A 22,143-nucleotide genomic window follows, 5' to 3' on the forward strand; every position below is an offset into this window, starting at 1 on the left:
CACCTGTAATTACTCCAACAGGAGGCTGTGAGGTAGATGAAACCCGCCAGCCTAGTGGGGGCTCTTCAAGGCCTCAAGGGCCTAGAGCCTAATGCCTAGGAATGCTATCAATGCAAGGGCTCACCTCTAATGCCTTCACAAAACTTGCCAGGAGAGACTCCAAGAGGATTACCCAGAGCCTTGGGGGGGGGGGCCTTAGTAGAAGAGAGGGAGCTGGGGGAGCCTTCATCCCCCAGGCCCACCCTTACTCTGCAGCATCTCAGTCTGCCTTGAGGCACCCTCAGAGGGTTTTAAGACTACTAGGGAATGTGAGTTAGGTTGAATTAAGGGTGGCCTAAACTGCAGAAAAAAGGAGGTTTCTGAGAAGAACCAATGGGACTGCCTATCCTAGACTGGGTAGGATGGCCAAGGGAAAACACTTCCTGAGGGAGGGGCTGGATCACTCCCCTATAGACCTCAGCCCTGGTCCCATGTTCCTCGGACCCAGAATCCCCCACCTGAGGTTGGGGCCCTGGGTCCCATTTCTCTTCATTTCCTTCCTCCCCAGAAGGAAGGTGGATGGGTGGGGGAAAGAGGGAGGATGATTGGGTCTGAATAGCAACAAGGCAGCTGAATCAGTAAAATGAATTCCTCCAGAGTACTACACTCTGGAGAGAGTGTTGGGAGAGACCCTTCCCCTTAGCTTGTTTTGTTTGTTCTGAGCATCGTGTCTCAGTAGCTCTTTCCGAATTAACCTCTGACCCCAGACTGTAACTCTTCCTCTCCTTTGACAACTGTGTTTGCCCAGCGGTTTTCCCCTCATCCTGTCCCTAGGGAGGCAGCAGTTTTGATTTGGTTTGATTTTCTTGCTTCTGTCCCACCACTGTTCCTGTAACCACTGAAAAGAAGTCTTACCTCTGGGATTTAGTCCCTGAAAAAACTCATCCTAAAGCTAGGCTTTTAGATTTCACTTGCTAAACTAGAACTATTTTTTTAATGGTCCAATAGTTTATGTGCATAAATACTACTATTACTACTACTAGTCCTTCAAACAAAGATGACCATACCAACCAACCAAATGATTGGAGCTGTGATTTGCACAATTATGTTTATGATTAAATTGTGTGTATATATTGAGGGGGGTAGAAGGAGAGTATAGGGGGTGGAACATGTCTCCTGCAGCAGAGTGGAAGTGACGATTGTGTGGATACTTCTCCCTTCTATTGTAGGGCCCCAGTACAAAGAGCCCCATTCTCCATGTCCCTCATTCCCAGTCCACAGGCTTACAGCCAAAGGTTCAGAGCCCCCTGCCAGAGATAAGTTCCTTCTGATGGCAAAGGTGTAGTGGCTCAAACCCAATCCTCCAGGATGGGGACAGCACTGCCAGCTTCCCCATCACCTGCTCCCACTCTTTCCTGCCAGCATTCACCCAGGCAGCCAGCCTACCACCAATCCACCGCCCCCCCTGTGAGGTCTCCCCTAATTACACTTAATAGCAAAGATCATAAGCGCTCTATTAACTTTATTAAGGACCCAATTAGCTGTTATTGCCCCCCCAATAATCCCATTAAACCTAATGAATCAGTCACTATCCTTTGTTTCCCCTCTTGGATAGGGGAGAAAAATTCATCTTTGAAGTTCTGACAGGACTGTTCAATGAAGACAAGAGTGTGAGGTGTGAGTAGCTTCCCTGAGGTAGGTATGGGTTTCAGGAGGCAGGAGATTAATTGATATGTTAGTGTCTGTCCTTGTGCCCAAACTTATACACATACATATATTTATAGCCTTTGCTTGGAAATGTAATACATAAATTCACAGCACAGAAAATAACACAATAATCTCTTTTCATTAAGGGTAGAGAAAGTTTATATGTATGGACTTACATGTACTTGAGTCTGTAAACACTGGGAGAGTAGGGGGCAGGAGTTGGTATGTAGGGAAGTACTTGACTGGGCTATTAGACCTCCTGAGGCTCAACTCAGAGTTCCTGAATTGGGCAAAACCTGTGTCTTTCAAAACTCCCTCCCCTCTCTGGTCTCAGCTAATACACGAAGCTTTCCTTGATCCCTTAGGCTGCCTCGTTGTCTTGTATTTTCTTACACAGAGTAACTCCTTCATAAGACTTAAGCTCTTTGAGGGCAGAGCGTGTTTCATTTTCACCTTTGCAATAAGATAGGGAGAGGGGCTGGTCTGATAATTGCATGGATCTAGGATATATCCCAGAAGAGGGAACTCTCTCCACCAATGCAGGACAGTCCCTTTTCTGTAATGAAAGGGATTGTTGTCTAGCACCTAGTTTAGGGTCACTCAGCCAGTGTGTTGACCTCGAACCCAGGACTTCCTTGTTCTAAGACCCTCTCTCTGCCCACTAGACCACTTCTGTTTTACTGTTTTGAATACAGTAGGCTCTTAAATGTTTGGTGATTTGGATTTTCTCCCTTTCTCCTTTCAGTCTAGAGGGATGAAGAATGAAAAATAATAGCTTCCATTTATATAACAGATAGAAGGTTTGTAAAACAATGTACTCACTTTAATTTGATACTCAAAGCAGTTCTCTGAGATGGTACTATACATGCACATGAAATGTATAGATGTGTATGTTTTATAGAAAAAGAAAGAGGATCTGTGGTTAAGTGACTTACCCACAGTCACACTTAACTACTATTGGAGGCAGAATTAGAATCTAGGTCTCTCCCAAATCCTTGAGATTCTTCTCTAAAGGAAAGCAAGAATAAAGTCCTATTTTTCCAAATAGGGAACCTAAGACATTTATTTCAGAGGGGCTCTCAGAGATCATTTAATCCCTCCCCCTAAATTTTACAAATGAGAAAACTGAGACTCATGAAGATAAAAAGACTTGATGATCCAGGAGGTTGAGTGAGATTTCACTCCTACTTTCCATTGCATCAGAATGTCTTCTTCAATTTGAGGTTCGTTTATTAAATGTCTGCTCATTGCCAGGCACTTTTGCTAGGTGTGAGGGATACAAAAACAAAACAGAACCTACCCTTAGTGGACTTACATTCTATATGGAAAAGGAATGGGAAGTTTGATGGCGAAGCAAGCCTATCCTTTCCTTCCAATCTCACAGTACTTTACAGGGCTCAAGGCCCCACTCTCAGTTCCTGAGTTGTGAGATGAAAAGAGGGAGAGGGGAAATGGTGGATGTTGTCTTCTGTACCTTCAATATATGGGAAAGAAGAGTGACCTTGACCAATGAATGGTTTCCCCCTCCTATGGTCCTGTTTTATTAATGTATTCAGAACTTTGGGACCCAGGAATCCAGGTTTTTAACCCTAAGTCATAGTTTGAAAGGGAAGCAGAGCCAATCCTTCTACCCCCACCTCTTTCCAAAGCACAAGGGTGAACATGTGCTTCTCTGTCCATGAAGGGAGGGATGCTGTTTCTGGGCATTTGGAACAATCCTTTCCTCCTCAGGCCATGGCCCCCGGATAAGGAGGAAACACTCTGACTGACAGCTCCAAAAATGCATCTGCCCTGAGCAGGAGGGCAGGGGGCCCAAGCCTGGGTGGGGGTGGGGGGGTGGGAGGAGTGAGGGGGACCCTTTGAACCTTTGCCTGGAAATGGCTTTCTTATTCTCATTGCCCTTCCCCACCCCCACCCCCCAGGCCGGGTTAGCCTGGAAGAAGTCACTTGAACATTTCCCAGGAATCTGGAGTCAGGGGGAGCCCCCATATCCCAGTTCCTGTGCCCCAGAGGTTCCCTTCATTCCTAACTCCCTGACCAGAATTTTAAAATCTTCTCATTACCTGGAATCCCTAGTTCCTGGTCCCTGTACACTCAGCTTTCCTACTCCCTAGGTCCCAGCTCAGTCCCAACCCTAGCACAAACTAGAGAAGTTGTGTGTATGTGTTGGTGGGGGAAAGAATCTCCTCCCAGATTTCAACTGGATTTAGTAGGACCCTACTCCCTATCACTTTATGCCTGCTGGTGGGAGAGATGTAGATAATATGTTGGGACCTCTCCCTTTCTTTGGGGACCATGGAGGGGGGAGGGGACAGATTATCCCAAGCCCTAGGAGTTTCTCTTAGCAAGAGAAGAGGGGGACACTAGGGAGCTATCCCAGAGTAGATCTTCCCCCCTCGCTGTCTTTTGTCCTTTACCTATGAATTATAGTATCTATATCACAGAGAGTCTCTAGTCTCTACCACCACAACTTCCAAATAAATAGCACAAATGGAACCCTAGTGCCAGCATTACCATCCCCCCAAGAACAAGCCTTACTCTGGATGACTCTGCTGATTTGACATTGAGTGGGTATCAGGAGGTTGGGTCTAGGGTCAGAGAGAGGGAGAATAGATATCCAGAGTCCAAGCCTAGAACTGTTCCCTGATCTTAGAGCATCACTGTAGGAAAGCATCTTAGAATCAGTCCCACCCCACCTGCCCCTAGGGACCCATGAAGGCATTCTTGCAATGACAGCTCTAGAAGTCATCTTAGGGATGTAATATAAGAAACTGGGAAATGAGAGGTTAGGAATATGTGGGGGAAACTTTCTAACTGGGGCTTCCCAGACTGCCCTGGCATGACAGTTTCCAAAGATCTGCTGTCTCCCTGCTGCCATTGGTGACAGCCTGTATATCCTAGAGGTCTTTTCTCTCCTCTTCCCTTTCCGGTTGCCCAGAGGGAGGAAACTGAGTTAGGGTGTGAAATATGTGGAAATGATCTGGAGCTGAGAGAGGTGTCAGCCTCAAGGCAGCAAGCCCCACTTCTCACCACCACCCCACTTTTTTTTCTTCCTCTAATATCCACTCCCTGCCTACAGGGATTGGGCTTTGGCCTGCCTTTCCACATGTCTATGCAGGGAGTAGCTTCTCCACTCCCCCCCCCATTATCCCCCAAGGTGTGGAGTGAGGCTGTCAAGCTGGGAGAGAGGAAGGGGGGGAGGCACTTCTCTTGAAGAGTGGTGCATCTGGAAGGGAGGGGGGGAAAGTGCTCTTTGTAATTAGAAGATCTAAGTCCAAATCCTGGATCTGCCATTACCTTTGAGACCTTGGACAAGTCATACAAAATGAATCTCTCTGAGTCTAACTATAAATAAGGGAGTTGTAATGGATAGTTTCCCATTCAGAACCTGGGGTCTGATGATTGACCAGTCGCCCATGGGGCCAGTGGTTGGGCACAGTCATGACCCTAGCTTAGTTAGATAGGAGGAGAGAAAAGCATGGGGTGATTCAGAGGTAATTCCCTACCTACCTCCTTCCACCAAGTCCTAAACTTTTTACCTTACTCTTCTAAATAATCTTGGGCTTTAGGGATCAAGGCCCATGTATGACCAATCATAATAATCTTGGGCAGTGCATATCCCAGAGAATAGAAGGGTGGTTATTAGAGGCAGCTAGGCAGGTCAATGAATAACATTGTTGGTCCTGGAGTCAGCAAGATCTGAGTTCAATTACTGCTTCAAACACTTACTAGCTATGTGACCTTGGGTAAGTCATTTAATTTTTCAACCTTAGTTTCCTCATTTGTAAAAATGTGATAATAATAACAAAGGGTTATTGTAAGGACCAAATGAGATAATGTTTGTAAACTACCTTCCAAACCCAGAAATTGCATAAATGCTAGCTATCATTATTATTATTTCTTTTTTTTTCTTTTTTTGTTTTATTTATTTTTTTTAAGTTTTTCCTAGGTAATGGGGTTGGTTAAGTGGCTTGCCCAAGGCCACACAGCTAGGTAATTATTAAGTGTCTGAGACTGGCTTTGAACCCAGGTACTCCTGACTCCAGGGCCGGTGCTTTATCCACTGCGCCACCTAGCCACCCCTCATTATTATTATTTCAAACAAACTCCTGAATCTTGGTCTCCTTCCTGTCTCCCTGAGGGACCAGAGAGGTGTCTTTGCCTCAGTTTCTCATGAGTAAAATGAGGACAGAGGTTTCTCATTTGCTTCCCCTTTTCATGATTGTGGAGAGAAGGGGCTGGTGTAACCAACTCCTAGAGCTCCCTCTGGCAGGGAAGCCCCTGGGCAAGAAAAACATCCCCTCATCCCATCCCTGTCATCGTTAACAGCAACAATTATTATTATTTGGAGAGACAGGCTTGGAGCAGGCAGGGATGTGGTTGGTGTGAAAGAAATAAAAAAGTCCTCAGTACGTGCCGTCTCGCCAGGTTAATACTCCTGCCTGTCTGCCTGACAGCTGTAAGATTGATTACCCAGCCCTCCTGCTCTTTATAACTTGATCAGTCGAATTAATCTCTGGCTGTAGGCCCATCTGATGCCTGCATCACAAATTTAATTTGGAGATGAATCAGCTCCACTAGCACAGCCCCCCCTCCATCTCTGTCCCTTACCCCTCCCTCTTTTCCCCCTAGCCTTTCCCTCCTTCTCCTCTTCCTCCACCTCTTCCTGCTTTTTTCTTCATCCTTCCTCTCCTCTTTCTTCTTCTCTTCCAACTCAGTTTCCTTTTATTTCTTCCAGTCTCTATGTCCTCTTGGAAATTTTTCTCCACTTCCTTTCTTCTATCCTTGGCCTCAATATATCCTGATCCATCTACCTCTCAGAGTAGTTCTTAAATACACTTTAATTAATGTCTCAGTGGGAATCAGAAACCCAAAACTCTGCTTCTTTCCCCCAAGTTGAGGGAACATTACCTAAACATCTACCCCCAAACTAGAAACAGAGACAGGGACCAGGAGGTGGAGGAAGATCAACTAAATGTTCAATTATAATGCCAAAGGACTGATACCTCATAGCAGAGAGATGATGATCTAATATGCAGGAAAAGAATTTATTTCTGGACATGACCAATGAGGGAGCATGTTGTGTTTGGCTGTGCTTTTATGATACAGAGGTTCTTTCTTTTTTGGGGGGGAGGGGAAAGTATAAAAAAAAGATACTAAATAATTTTAAAAATTAATCAAAAAGGAGATAGCAAGAGATAGAGACAAAAAGACATGACTTGAGAAAACCAGAATGAGAAAAAAAGATGATGTGAAGAGGAAAATGAGAGGAAGAAAGAAAAGAGGGACGGAGAGAGGGAGAAAAAATAAGGAGAGAATGAAGAGAGGGGAAAAGAGAGACAGAGACAGAGATATCGAGAGACTTAGCCGACAGTAAGTAAGACATATTAATGTACTAAAGACTTAATGAAGTTGGGGAGGGGGGGTGTGGGGTGGAAAGTGCTGGCTTTATTAGTTTATGGCCGATTAATGGGGAGGCCATTATGGTGATGGAGATGGATTGCTGCTGTCAGCACTGGCCGGGCAGCCGCTCCCATCCTTAAAGTAGTGGGTGCTGGTGCAGGCCAGGCTGGGGCTTCATTAGAAACCTACCTCCACTTGTCTAGGCTGGGGAGGGGGTTGTTGATTTGGGGGGGCGGTAAAATCACAGCCAAGGTGAGAATAGGGGATTTGGAACCCTGAAGAAGTGAAAAGAAGTCCTACTGGATCTGTCTTGAGAAGCAAAGGGATGTTGGGGACATATCTCCCTCCGTGTCTCTCTCTATCTCCACACAGACACACACAGACACACACAGACACACAGACACACACACACACACACACACACACACACACACACACACTCCAGGCTGGGAATCCTCAAGAGATAGAGGAAAAGGGAGCAAAGCAGATCCCTTGCTTAAGAAGGAAGTAGTCTGGGCATGAGGAAGAATCCCTCCCTATCCCTGGTCCCAGAGCTGCCTCTGTTGTTACTAGCCCCTGAAGAGGTAAACCCTTACCTCTACATACACACACACACGTGCACACACACACACACGAGATGGTAACTGAAATAATTAATCTTTCCTCCAGTCCAAAGAATTCTCACAGTTCTCCACTGTTGGTGGCTCTACTTTCATGGATCCCTGCCCTCCCACTTCATCTGAATCTGGAATCACAATTACAACCATTGGGTCACCAGGAGAGATGGGATAAGGAGGACCAGGTACTTGGGGAAAGGGAATCAACTAAGATAGATAGAATCATCCTTTTATCCCTATGTACCTTAGGATCTGAGACTTCTGGACATCTTCTTCCTAGCAGCTATATTAAAGACCCTCCAGATAATTATTATCCAACCCCAAGCTTCAAAAACTTCCCAGGGACTAACTATACTGAGAAACTTTCAGACCCACCCAGGCTTAGAGAGGCATGTTACCTTTTCTGAGTCTCCTGCCTGATTTGATTTCCTGGGCCCTTTTCCTCATGCCTAAATTAAGTGTGATTGTGTATTATGTATAAACATGTGTACATATGGCTTGCCCATCTTCTCTCTCTCCCCTTCTCCTCTTCTTCCTCCTTTTCTCTCTCCTTTCTCTTTGCTCTCCTCTCTCTCTTCTCTTCTCTTCTCTCTTCTCTCTCTTCCCTCCTCTTTTTCTATCTCATTCTCCCCTCTCCTTTCTTTTCTCTCTACTCCTTTCTTCCCTCCTTTATCTCCTCTCTCTCCTCCTCCTTTTCTCTCTCCTCTTCTCTTTTCTCCTCTCTCCTCTGTCTCTCTTTTCTCTCTCCTCCCTTCTCTTTTGCCCCTCTCCTTTTTTCTGTCTCATTCTCCTCTCTCACTTTCTCTCTTCTTTTCTCCTCTCTTCTATTTTTCTTCCCTTCTTTCTCTGTCTCTCTTTGTCTCTGTCTCTCTCTCTCTCTCTCTCTCTCTGTTTCCCCTCTTTCTCCTTTCTCTTTCTGTTTCTCTGTCCCTGTCGTTCTCTGATTCTGTCTTTCTGCCCAACTCTCTATCTGAATGAATGTCTATGTTCACATCTATGTCACTGAATGTCTCAATCACTGTGGACATATCTATGTCTCTCTGTCACTTTATGTCATATGACTATCTCTATCACTATGTGTATGGACAGACTGGCAGTTCTAGGGTCACTGCCTGGACACACTCCCTAAGCTAGGGAGGTACCTGCTCAGCTTAACTGGGAAATAAATACTCTGTTTCAAGAGTAATTTAATTATTGGCTCTTGCGGATTAGTGGGTAATTAAATTCTGTAGCTCCCAAAGTAATTAATTGCTATGCAAATGGTAATGCCCTCTGCTTTGGAGAGGAGGATCCCGGCCTGGGTTTGCCCTGCAATTAGAGGCTAATAATTACCCTGTCAGCTCTCAGCTTCTGCCGGGTAATTACCTAGTGAAGCCCTGGCTGGTCACTATGGGTGGATTCCCATCACCTGAGGCTGTTACCAGAGCCCTAGAGTTCCAGGACCTTGATGCCTGGCCAATCACAGAAGTGGTCCATGTGGATGACCAATGGTTAATGAATCCTCACATCCTTTTGCACCCTAACCACTCCCTTCAGATACTAGAAGGATCTTACCCAAGGGATATTCCAGTTGCAGAATCCTTGTTAGATAGATAGATGATAGATAAGATTAAACATTTATTAATGCTTTCTACATTCTTACTACATTCTAGGCAGAACAACTGGACCTGGAGGTCGAAAGACTCATGTTTCTGAGTTCAAATCTGGCTTCAGACACCAGCTGTGTGACCCTGGACAAGTCACTTAACTCCTCAGCTTCCTCATCTGTTAAATGAACTGCCTGCACATGACAAACCACTCCAGTATCTCTTTCAAGAAAATTTCAGCAGGCAGCTAAGTGGCACAATGGTTGGAGCATTGGCCCTGGAGTCAGGAGGACCTGAGTTCAACTCCAGATTCAGACACTTAATAATTGCCTAGCTGTGTGATCTTGGGCAAGTCCTTCAACCCCATTGCCTTAAATAAATAAATAAAATTTTAAAAATTAAAAAAAAGAAAACCCCAAATGGGATCACAAAGAATTGGACACAACTGAAAACATGCCAGGCACTGTGCCAAGTTGAGGTATAAATACAATCATTGCTCCCAAGGAGCTTATAACAATTCTTTTATTTTAAAGTAATATTTTATTTTTCCACAATGGCATGTAAAGACTTTATAACAACTCTAAAAGGGAAGCTGGAAGATTGGGCAACCTGGTTTGGAGATGATGTCAGAGAAGGGAAATGAAAGCCTGGTTCTGGGCAAAATAAGGTGGAAAAGCTTAAACTGGTATCAGAGTCAGGATAGTATCTGTCCCAGATCCCATTTCCCTTTCTCTTATTTTTTTTATTTTTTAAAAAATATTTTATTTATTTTTCCAACTACAATAGTAGTTTTCAACAATCATTTTTTTTTGCAAGATTTTGAGTCCTTCCTTTCCCTTTTTCCAGGGATTATGGGACCATAGAAACATAGGCTGTCATGAAGTTTAATCACTGGTAGAGCCTGTGTCAGAAACAGAATCTCCTGACTCAATGTTCTTTATATCTCCCTAAATCTAAAGCTACATCAGTTTCAAAGACAAAAGGGATCAACAGCTCACTTTGTTATATGACCCCTATATTCCAAAATAGTTCTGTAGAAAAGAAAACACTAATCTTAGAAGCTGAAAACAAGGTGCCAAACTTGAGGTCTGTCACTAATGTCATGAGTTACTTCATCTCTCTGTGTCTCAGTTTTCTCATTTGTTCTTTTTCTTTCTACTTCACAAAAAACATTATTTCAAAAATTTTGTGAACTACAAATTGCGGAGAAAGTATATTATTTATCACAATATTTGCTCAGGTGTGCTTGCAAGAGAGACTTTGGGGATTCATAACCTCAGTTCTTGAAGTCACCTATACCTTGACTTGAGATTCAAGGTTGTCCATGGATTGAGGGAAGCCTTGGATAAGAGGAGGCAAATGAGACTGTATCCAGAGGAGTGGTTAAGAAGGTGCTATATATACATATGAGACTCTTCCCACACTTTTGGTGAGAATTGAAAGCAGTTAGGTTAATAAAGAAGCAAACCATTATAGTGGTTAAAGGGCTTACCTCAGAGACCAAAAAAAACCTGGATTTTTGAGTCCTTCTTCTTATGACCACTGACTATCTGACCCTGGAAAAATTGCTTAACTTTTTTTTTTTAGGTTTTTGCAAGGCAGCTAGGGTTAAGTGGCTTGCCCAAGGCCACACAGCTAGGTAATTATTAAATGTCTGAATCTGGAGTTGAACCCAGGTACTCCTGACTCCAGGGCCAGTGCTTTATCCACTACGCCACCTAGCCACCCCAAAATTGCTTAACTTCTGTCTCAAATAACTTGGAGACAATACATGGCTGAACACTTGCTGATCAGCATTGGTGGAGGGACTTTCCTAATGAAACCAAAGGTCTAAACATTCTCTTTCCAAGCAGAAAACATATCATCAATGTTATGAAAGAATAGAAAAGGAAATGGATTCATGTTGGAATAGCAAACAGGATGCAAAAGAGTTATACTAGTTTCCCTGAAATAATCATGGAAGGGATCAAAAGCATCTCATATTAGAGTTATTTGTTTATATTTTAGCTATCCTATATTAGACTAGAAATTTCTTGAGAACTGGGATCGTGGGCCTTTTTGTCCATCTTTCTATCTTCAGTAACTAACATCATCCCTTACCTATGAGGTAGCTAGTTTCACAATGGAGAAAGTGCTGAATTTGAATTAGAAAGACTGGAATTTGTATTCCTGCCTCAGATACTTACTAGCTGTATGACCCTGGGCAAGTCATTTAACCTCTCTCAACCTCAGTTTCCTCATCTGTAAAATAGGGAAATAGGAATAATAATTAGCAACTACTTTATGGGAATGTTGTAGCTATCAAATGAATATATCCATATCCATATGCATACATCCATCCATACATCCATACATACATATATAGGTCTTTGCAAACCTTAAAGCAGTATATATATAGTTCTTTGTAAACCTTAAAGCACTATGTAAATACTAGCTACTATTATTACTTTATATTATATCTATCAATGACAAAAAAGTTTTGCTTAAAGTGTAAAGATAGAATAAATAAAAATAGAAAAAAGTATAAAATTGTAAAGAAATAATAAAAATTAGATAAAGTCCTCCAGGACATTGGGTGGTTCAAGCTTTATGGAAGAACAAAAATAAAGATATATCAGGATGAGGAAACATGGATAGATTGCTTTATAGACCAGTAGAGGAAGGATACACTATTGAGTTCACCAATTAGTAGAAGTGTTGAATCACTGACTAATATATCTGGGGACATTATCATTATGTGTATGTCATCTTCCCATTAGGTTGTGAGTTCCTCAAGGGCAGGAGACTGTCTTTTATCTTCCTTTGAATTTCCAGTATTTAGCACTTAGACTGTCACATAATAGAAGTTTAATAAATGCTTATAAATTGACTGATTGAGAAAAGTCATTAAGTGAATATCATCTTGGTGGGAGATTTTTTTTTTAGTTTTTTGCAAGGCAATGGGTTAAGTGACTTGCCCAAGGCCACACAGCTAGGTAATAAATGTCTGAGGCCAGATTTGAATTCAGGTACTCTTGCCTTCAGGACTGGTGTTCTATCCACTGTGCCACATAGCCACCCTTTGGTGGGAGATATTATTCATGATCTTAGTCTGAATATGGAGAGTGGTAGAAGCATTGCTATTACAGTCAATTAATGCTATCTGGAATCATATGGAAAAGTGGGAACTTTGGGAGATATGCTTGATAATGGGTATCATTCGAATTAATTAACCTTAATAAAGAATGCCTTTGACTTCTCTTGAGCTTCCTGGATCAAGGAGGAACAAAATGATTTAGTGATAATACGTGGCAAGGTGGCACCAGGGCCCATATAGAGTGTCCTGGGAAGAATACAAGAAAGCGATGGGAAGAGGTTATGCTATTGGGTCTCTACTGACCAAAGGGGACTACTGTTTGTCATGATGCTGAGCCTGGTTTTCAAAGAACAGATAATTTTCTACTCCCCAGTCATAACAAAGGTTCTTGTGTATGAAGACTCTAGCACTGATTTTCATCATGTTGTAGCATTAGCTTTCCCATATCACACCTAGGTGCTGCGGTGGATAGAGAACTAAAACTAAAGTATTAAAGACCAGAATTCACATCTGATCCCAGTTACATACTAGCTGGATAACCCTGGGTGAGTCACTAGACCTCTGTATTAGTTTCCTCAATTGTAAAATGGAAATAATAATAGAACCTATCTCCCTAGTTTTTGTGAGGATAACATTAGATAATTTTTGTAAAGTGCTTTGCAAATCTTAAAATGTTATATAAATGATATCTGCTACTATGTATATCCATCTTTTACCCTTTCCACAACATCACTGAGAGGCATTATGATGTAATGGGTAGAAAGGTTCAAAATCATGAAGACTTGGCTTTAGTCCTGCTTCTGACTGGTACAGCCCATCTGACAAGTGATTTTTTTTTTAGCTCAGTGAGAAGTAGATATTAATATGATCCTCATTTTACAGAAGAGGAAACTAAGTTGCATAAAGTTTAAGTACTTGCCCAGGGTTATGCAGTTAATAAGAACATGAGGCCTCTGATTTGAACTCAAGAGCTTCCCAAGTTTCTATTTACTATATATCACTTGTCTTCTCAATGCTTTAGGCAACTCTCTAAGTTTTGAAATTATTAACCTGCATTGATAGAGGGAATTCCCTTGCCTTAGATTGTTCTTTGAAATAATTACATTTTTTAAAAAAAAATTCTCATTAGGGCTGCAGTCTGAAAGAAGATTTAGGACATGGAATAGGGAAAGTGGAAATACCCTAATTACATTAGGATTCATGGTCTGTCTCAGCATCTAAGTAGTAAGACATGAAAAGAGAAAGAGGCAAGTTGGATATGATCAAGATAAGATAAAGCTTTGTCCCCTAGAGGAAGGGGTGGAGGAAGGAACTATAGAATTGAATGACTCTGGTGTTTAAGGTCATAAGAACTAGAAGATAAACCTTGAATTGGGTCAGAGCAAGTTTGAGAAATAAACTTGTGCATCTTGCTCCAGAAGAAGCAACATGGCTGACCACACCATAGACCAGAGCCAAGAATTAGGATGATAAAGGAGGAGGGTGGAGTTACTACCTAGCCTAAACAACTCCCATGGTGAGATGCAATTATTTTCTAATTAAATTCCTGTATTCCATAACTCAACAATAAAAGTTGTTATATTTTCCTTCCCCTCCTTCAATTACAGTAAATTTATTCATCTCCAGGCAAGCTAAAAAGAAAGGGAAAAAAGACAAAAGACATACAAGAAAAAGGATAGGTGAGAACAGGTAGCATAAAGTGAAGGACATAGAAGGAATGGTTCCCCTAAATGTTTCAGACCAGGTAGTGGAAGACTGGGCAAAAGAGGAGGAAAAGACCCCCCACCCCAGGAATTGAGGCAGAATGGTCTTTCTGCTATTCAAGTGAAGATGGAATAAGAGGCAGGGTTAGAAATAAGTTTTTTTTTTCAGAGATAATGAGCATTTTTATTTCTTTGTTCCACAAATAAACTGGCAAAATAGTTGTATCCCATGGGCTAATCAAACAGACCAAATCCCATATCTTCATCGGACTCTTCCGACTCTTCCTTGGCTTCTACTTTGGCTGGAGCAGCAGCAGCTAGTGCAGCAGCAGCTGGAGCTGCAGCCGCAGAGGCAGCCACTGCAAAGGCTAAAGGGTCAGCCAGAAAGGCCTTCACCTTTTCAGCAAGCGGGAAACTGTACTCAGTCTCCACAGCTACAGCCAAGACCCGCTTGTACCCATTGATGATAGAGTGGGGCACTGATACAACAGTTGGGTAGCCAATCTGCAGACAGACACTGGCAACATTACGGACACCCTCTAAGAAGCGAAGGTGCAAGGTCTCCTCTGTGATGTCCAGCACTTCAGGGTTATAGATGCTGCCATTGTCAAACACCTGCTGAATGATCAGCCCAAAGGAAAATGGGGAGATATTCAGCATGTTCAACAAGGTGGCCTCGCTGGTGCCCACTTTGTCTCCAGTCTTAATCAGCTGCACATCACTCAAAATTTCAATGGTGCCCCTGGAAATCTTGGTGGTGATACCCAGAGCTTGGAAGAAGGAAGTCTTCTCAGGACCCAGACCAGTGTTCTGGGCTGGCACCGTGACATCACATAGGGCAATGGCACCAGCACGGGCAGCAGCTGGTACCTTATTGGCCAGAAGCATATCCCTAATCTCAGTCAGATCTTCCTTGGTGAACACAAAACTCACATTCTCGTGGATATGAGGCAGCAGTTTCTCCAGGGCAGGGTTATTCTCCAGATGCCCACGAATGGCTTTGCGCATCATAGTGTTTTTTCCCATCAGCACTACTGCCTTCCCACGGAGAGACATCCGGATCTGCTGCATCTGCTTGGAGCCCACGTTGTCTGCTCCCACAATGAAGCATTTTGGATAATCATCCAAAAGTTGGATGATCTTGAGGAAATAATTGGATTTCCAGGTAGCCCTGTCTTCCCTGGGCATCTCAAAGGTGCTTCAGGGATTGCCGCTTGGGGTTTAAAGACGATGTCACTCACACGAGGACACCTGGAGAGTAGAAATAAGTTTTTAAAAAATTATAAACTCTCACTCTCTGTGGGCAGTGATTGGACTTTGATCAAACAAAGGAGTTTATTCTGGAGAGCAATATAGAACTATGCCAAATGAAATCATAAAAAATGGGAAAAGTCCCACATGTTCCAAAATATCCATAGCAGCTCTTTTTGCAGTGGCAAAGAATTGGAAATTGAAGGGATACCTATAAATTGGGAAATGGCTAAACAAGTTATGATATATGAATGTTGTGGAGTACTATTATTTTATAAGAAATCATGAATGATCGGACTCTAGAAAAGCATGAAACGAAATACAGGAACTGATGATAATCAAAGGGAGCAGAACCAGGAGAACATTGTACACATTTAAAAAATATTGTGAGTTGAACAGTTTTGATGTATGCAGCTCCTCTCAGAGAACTAAGACAACCCTAGGAGACCTGCTATGGACAATGCTATCCATATCCAGAGGAAGAAAAACAAAACAACCAAAACAAAACCCTATTCACTTTTTAAAAATGTCTCTTACGTTTTTCTTTCCTATCTCATGGTTTCCTTTTTCCTTAATCCTAATTCTTCAGAAAATGACTGCTCTGTAAACATGTTAAACACAAATATGTATGCATAATATTCACCAGATTGTTCATCACTGAAGATAGTGGGGTAGGAAGGGAGGGTGGAAGGAAATTATGTAACTTAAAAATCTGCATATACATGTGAATGAATGTTGAAAAACTTTTATAACATGTAATTGGAAAAATAAAATAAATTATCAATTGGGGGAAAAAACAGAAACAAAGGGATCTGAGAATTTCAGTCCCTGGGGGATGTCAGGAGTAATCTTTAAGGACAAGAGAGACACTCTAGGTGGTGCCCTGGAGTCAGGAGGACCTGAGTTCAAATCTGTTCTCAGACACTTAATAATTACCTAGTTGTGTGACGTTGGGCAAGTCACTTAATCCCATTACCTTGCCAAAAACAAAAACAAAAACAAGAGAAACACTCTCCTCCCTAAGTCTGCTTAGAAAAGATGAACCCTGGAGAACTCTCTTGGGGGAAAGGCATTACCCATAAGTGTCACCTCTCTATTTTTTCTTATCATAGAACAGAACAGCTGAGAATGGATATGGTCTCTGGGAGTCCCTTTTGTAAAGGAAGGTACAAGCATCCAACCCATCCCTAAATTTAAGGCTTAGCTTTGAATTCAAATTTATTATTCTTAACAAAGGAAATTTTTTATGTCCTCTTCCATCTTTGGCCTTGTAATCTAATGCCAACTGAGGGTCCAGAGAGCTGGAAATTCTTTCCTAATTTGTTTTGGTTTCTTCTATGGGCTGGAATAACCTCACATCTTCCCTATTCCTCAAATTTCTCTCTTTGGATGTGGATAGTAGAGGAAATGCCAAATGATCCTTTCTGGAGAGTCCGTATTAAGCATCCAACCTTAGAATTTAGGCTTCACTGACCCCTAGTTAGCTTCCCAAGACATCATTTACAGCTCTTGAGATCTATCTAGGGAACTTTATCCTTAGCCTTAGGGCTTTCACCTTTCACTACTTTCTAAACTTCCTAGATTACCTATCTGATGGGTTCACAGATCTTCAGTACCCAAACCCTAACTAAATGTTCCCTTTCCTTCTCTTATTAACATCATAATCAGATGACCTGGTCTAATATCTGCTATCTTTCTGCACACATTCCAGAACCTATCAGAACTATATGAGGGTAAGAGAATTTTTAGACATTTTTCAGTTGTTTTAGCCATGTCTGCTTTGCCATTTCCTTCTCCAACTTGTTTTATGGATAAGGAAACTGAGTCAAACAGGCAAACAGACTTGCCCAGGGTCACACAGCTAGCAACTGAGGCCACATTCAAATTTAGGTCTTTCTGACTCCAGGTCTAAGGGCTCTATTCACTAAGATACCTAGCTGCCCCAAGGTAAAGTAATTAAGTAATTAGAAGTGCCTATAAAAAAAAAAAACTACCTAATCCCAACCTAAGAAACGCCCTAAAGTAGTTTATATACTCATAGTAGTCCATGCTAAATGTCATGACTCTCTTAAGGCCATGGTAATCTGGCACCCTCTAGAAGAAAATGATAATTTTTCTCAGAACACTCTGAATCAATTTTCTGATTCACAACCCTAGAGCTCATTTTCCTATTTTATTATCCCCAGTTCACTGTTGACCAATCAGGAAGCTCCAGAGAGCATGATAGGATCATGGTGCTTTATCACTGCATTGTTATTGTTCAGTTATTCAATCAAGTCTGACTTTTCATGACCTTATGTACCATAGCACTCCAGACCTTTGTGTCCTTCATTATTTTTCAAAGTCTATCCAGTTCATGTTCATTTTTTCCATTATATCATCTATCCATCTCATTCTCTGCCATCCCCTTTTCCTTTTGTCATCAATCTCTCCCAGCATTAGGATCTTTTTCAATGAGTCCCATCTTCTCATTATGTGGCCAAAGTCTTTAAGCTTCTGTATTTGATCTTACAGTGAGTAAACTGAATTAATTTAAGTATTGACTGACTTGACCTCCTTATTGTCAAAAGTCTTTACCATCAATATTCTAAGGTGTTGATTCTGCAATGCTCACTTTTCATTATAGTCCAACTCTCACAGTCATACATTGCTGATATGTCTGTTTTTTTAAGTATGCCATGCAGATTTGCCATAGCTTTCCTTCCAAAAAGCAAATATCTTTTAATTTCATGCCTGCAATAATCTTTGAGCTCAAAAATATAAAATCTGATTTCCATTTGCTCTCCTATTTGCCAGGAAGTGATGGGACTAATTTCCAAGATGTTAGATTGTTTGGGAGTTTTTTTATGATAAGCTTCAAGCCAGCTTTTATACTCTCCTCTTGGGGTGGCTAGGTGGTGCAGTGGATAGAGCACTGGCCCTGGAGTCAGGAGTACCTGAGTTCAAACCCAGACTCAGACATTTACTAATTACCTAGCTGTGTGGCCTTGGACAAGTCACTTAACCCCATTTGCCTTGCAAAAACCTAAAAAAAAAAAATAGTGTATACTCTCCTCTTTCATCCTCACCAAGAATCTTCTTAATTCCTCTTCACTTTCTACTATCAGAGTGGTAAAATCTACATATCTGGGGTTGTTGTTATTTCTCCAGGTGACCTTAATTCTGGCTTTTGATTCAGTCTGGCACTTTTCATGATGTTATCTGCATATAAGTTAAATAAAGTGCCAATATGTATTCTTGTTCCCCACTTCTTCCAATCTTAAACCAATCAGTTTTTTCATGGTTGGTTCTAATTATTGCTTCTTGACTTGTTCCTAGGTTCCTCAGGAGACAAGTAAGAGGTGCTTCTGGTACTCCCTTTCCTTTGAGGACTTGCCACATTTTGTTGTGATCCACACACAAAGGTTTTAACGTACTTGATTAAGCAGAAATAGATGGCTTTCTTGAATTCCTTTGCTTTCTCCATAATCCTGCTAATGTTGGCAATTTGGTCTTTAGTTCCTCTGCCTCTTACAGAACCAGCCTGCTCTTCTGGTAATTTTCAATTCACATATTGTTAAAGCCTAATTTAAAAATATTAAGCATGGTCTTGCTGGTATGTGAAATGAGAATAACTGTTCAGTAATTTAAACATTCCTTAGCATTGTCCTTCTTTAGAATTGGAATGTAAACTGATCTTTTCCAAACCAGTGAGCACTGTTTTCCAAATTAGCTGGTTTAGTGAATGCAGCACTTTAACAGAATCAACTTTTTAGAATTTTAAATAGCTCAGCTGGAATTCCACACCATCACTAGCCTTATTGTTAACAATGCTTCCTAAGACCCAATTGACTTCATTCTCCAGTGTATCTGGCTCTGGATAAGTAACCACACCATAATGGTTATCTCGTATAGGTCTTGCCACCTCTTCTTAATCTCTTCTGCTACTGTTAAATCCTTATCATGTTTTTCTTTTATCATGCCCACTTTTGCATGAAACTTCCCTTGATCTCTAATTTTTTTGAAAAAATCTATTGTCTTTCCCATTCTATTGTTTTCTTCTGTTTCTTCATTTCACTCATTTAAGAAAACCTTATCTCTCCTAGATATTCTCAGAAATTCTAAATTCAATGGGCTATTTTCCCCTTTCCTTTTCTTTCTTTTCTTAACTATATATAAAACCTCATCAGTCAGCCACTTTTCCTTCTTGCTTTTCAATTTCTTTTGAATGTTTTTTTGTTGCTGCCTCTTTTATAATATTGGGAAACTGTCCATAGTTCTTCAGGAACTCTATCTACCAGAACTAATCCCTCAGATCTTTTCATAATTCCCACTGCATATTCATAAGGGATGTTATTTGATGGTTTTCCCTACTTTTTTCAATTTAAGTCTAAATTTTTCAATAAGAAGCTCAGCTCCAGGTCTTGTTTTAAGTGACTATATAAAGCTTCTCCACCTTTAGCTCTGATTTCTATATTAATCATCTGACGACATACATGTGTAGCGTCATCTTTTGGGTTGTTGAAGAAGAATGTTCGTTACAACCAGTAAGTTATCTTGACAAAACTCTATATTTCAAGGCCAAACTTGTCTATTATTCCAATTATCTTTTGATTTCCTAATAAATGTGACATACATAGCTAGTAAATGTCTGAGGGTAAATTGATCCTTCTGAACCTCCAGGCCATTGCTTTATTCATATACCATCTAGCTTGCCCCAGCTTCATCACTGGTGTTCTTTAATAATTGACTGTCTGTCTCAATATCTTTCCATCCTCTTCCCAACATGCTTAAGAAAGAACTATCAAATAAGGACTTTTCCCTTCACATCAAAAGTCAGAAAGGTTATGCCCTAAAAAAAGTCACAGACAAAAATCTTTTCCTTACATGGTAGAATCTGGCCAATTCATAACCAAGGATGGACAAGGGTCTACTGATACACAGAGGAAAATTAGAGTAGCAAAAAAATAATTCAGTTAGTTCAATCCTAATGCATACTTATTAAGTTCTTACAAAAAAAGCACTATATAAATGTTCTGAGATGTAAAGACAAATAATCATAGGGCACAATATTGAAACTATGTGTAACAAAAAAAAAGGATCAGGGTTCAAATCTTAGCTTTGCTAATCTCTAAGATGTTTTCAGCTTTAAGTCTATGATCCTGAGGGAGCTAGGAGTTTGAGAAATATTTCTTCACCCATCCAGAATGGGATCAATGTGAGCCCTCTCCTAAGCATAATTCTCAAGGTTTAGGTTTTGAATTTCCCCATAATGCCTGGTCCAGAGGTTTGCCCATATTGAATATAAGCCTGGTAGGACTAAGTTTCTGGGAATTCTTGATGTCTGCAATACAGATCATAGACTGGATTCTCCTTGTAATATAGTACCAATCTCTACAGATTTGGACCCTGTTGGAGTGGCAGCTCTTTAGAATCCACTCTGAGTTTCAACCTATCTGCAATCTTCTGGTGATGAATATTCCCCCTAATGAACTGACAGAAATTGGATTAGGTTGGAACGCCCATGTGCTTAGATTTTGGCTGATTAAACCCCCATCTGTGCAGATCCTGCTTTTGAAAGATAGTTATAAATAATTTTTTAAAGGTGGCCGGAAAAGGAGGGGAGATGACACTTTCTATCTGAGAAGGAGTCTTCGTGAGACAGGTAGGAAATGGATTAATTAGCCTCAAATAGCCAACATAATCTAGCATTCTAATGCAGCTCTGTCTGACTAGGGTTTAAGTCCAGAGTACAATAAATTGACTGACCTGTAACAGAAGGCTGGTATTCAAGACTGATACATTAAACCTTTTCTTACAAAGTAAGATTATTCTTCCCTAAAATTAATCCTTAGCTTCAACCCCACCCACCCACCCATGAAAAGGTCTTGCCTATAAGTGAAGCCTAAAACTCATAAAGTAGTCAAAATGTAAAGGAGACACAAAGGTAGGCAGTGAGAGAGTCAGTCCTGTGGTTTTTGTCTTAACAGCATGATGTAGAGGTCCAGCTTGGATGAGTTTTGGCCCCAATCCAGGGGCTCTGATCTCTTCAATAGAACACTAAGTCCACCTCAGAGACCCTTACCCTTTATTATGGCAAACCTTCAGGACCATGGATAGCATCACTTTTCTTTTGGGGTCCCAAACACAACTGACCACTCCCTAATTCTTCCTGAATTAACCTGGGACAGTATGGACTTTTGTGAAAACAAACACAGCCCCCATTCCCCACCCCACATCCGTCAGGAAAAATGTTATTATTTGAGTACTGAAACCTCCAAAGCCTGTCCTCTCTAGGCCCACATGGCTACCACTCTAAATTGACTCCAAAGATTTTCCTCTTCTCCCTTCCCTCCTCTTATCTCTTTTCCTCTCTTCTTACATTTCCCCTCCCTTTACTTCCTTTCCCCTTCCTTTTTTCCTCCCCTTCCTTTTCATTTCCATAAACTTCACTCCTCTTATTTCTCCTTAAGTCTCTCATATTCCTCTTTGTTTTTTTCTTTCCTCCTATTTTCTCCTCTTTCCTGCCCTCCTCTAATCTCCTGCCCTCCTCTTCTTTCATTGGCACTTTTTACCCTTTGTTTCACTTTCTATCTTCTTCCTTTTTTCTCATCCTTTTTCTTTATTTTTTCCTTCTTTCCCACTTTCTCCTCCTCTGTTCCCTTTCAATTATTTCCTCTCTTCTTCCCATCTCTTATTTCTTCTCCCTTCCCTTGCCTCTCTACTTCATTGACTTTACTCTCTTCTCTCCCATCTCCTACATAGATGTCTCTTTAGGTATTTTTTCTGTTAATTTTTCAAATTTTGTAGACATTTTTATATCATATTCACTACTTGAATAC

At 41.3% G+C, this 22,143-nt stretch overlaps 1 long non-coding RNA gene and 1 pseudogene across 1 annotated transcript in view; one reads left to right on the top strand and one right to left on the bottom strand.

Moving 5' to 3' along the window:
* The window catches only part of LOC141520001 (uncharacterized), a 59,208-nt gene extending 49,466 nt beyond the window's left edge, over window positions 1-9,742 (top strand). Inside the window, exons 2-3 of the long non-coding RNA XR_012477501.1 lie at window positions 7,759-7,891; window positions 9,359-9,742. This is a non-coding gene — a long non-coding RNA (uncharacterized LOC141520001). The remainder of the gene's footprint in view (window positions 1-7,758; window positions 7,892-9,358) is intronic.
* Window positions 9,743-14,226: 4,484 nt separating this feature from the next.
* Window positions 14,227-15,317, bottom strand: LOC141520002 (large ribosomal subunit protein uL10 pseudogene; annotated as a pseudogene).
* Between the last annotated feature and the right edge of the window lie 6,826 nt (window positions 15,318-22,143).

The sequence above is a fragment of the Macrotis lagotis genome, chromosome 4, assembly GCF_037893015.1.
Source record: "Macrotis lagotis isolate mMagLag1 chromosome 4, bilby.v1.9.chrom.fasta, whole genome shotgun sequence".
Lineage (NCBI taxonomy): Eukaryota > Metazoa > Chordata > Mammalia > Peramelemorphia > Peramelidae > Macrotis > Macrotis lagotis.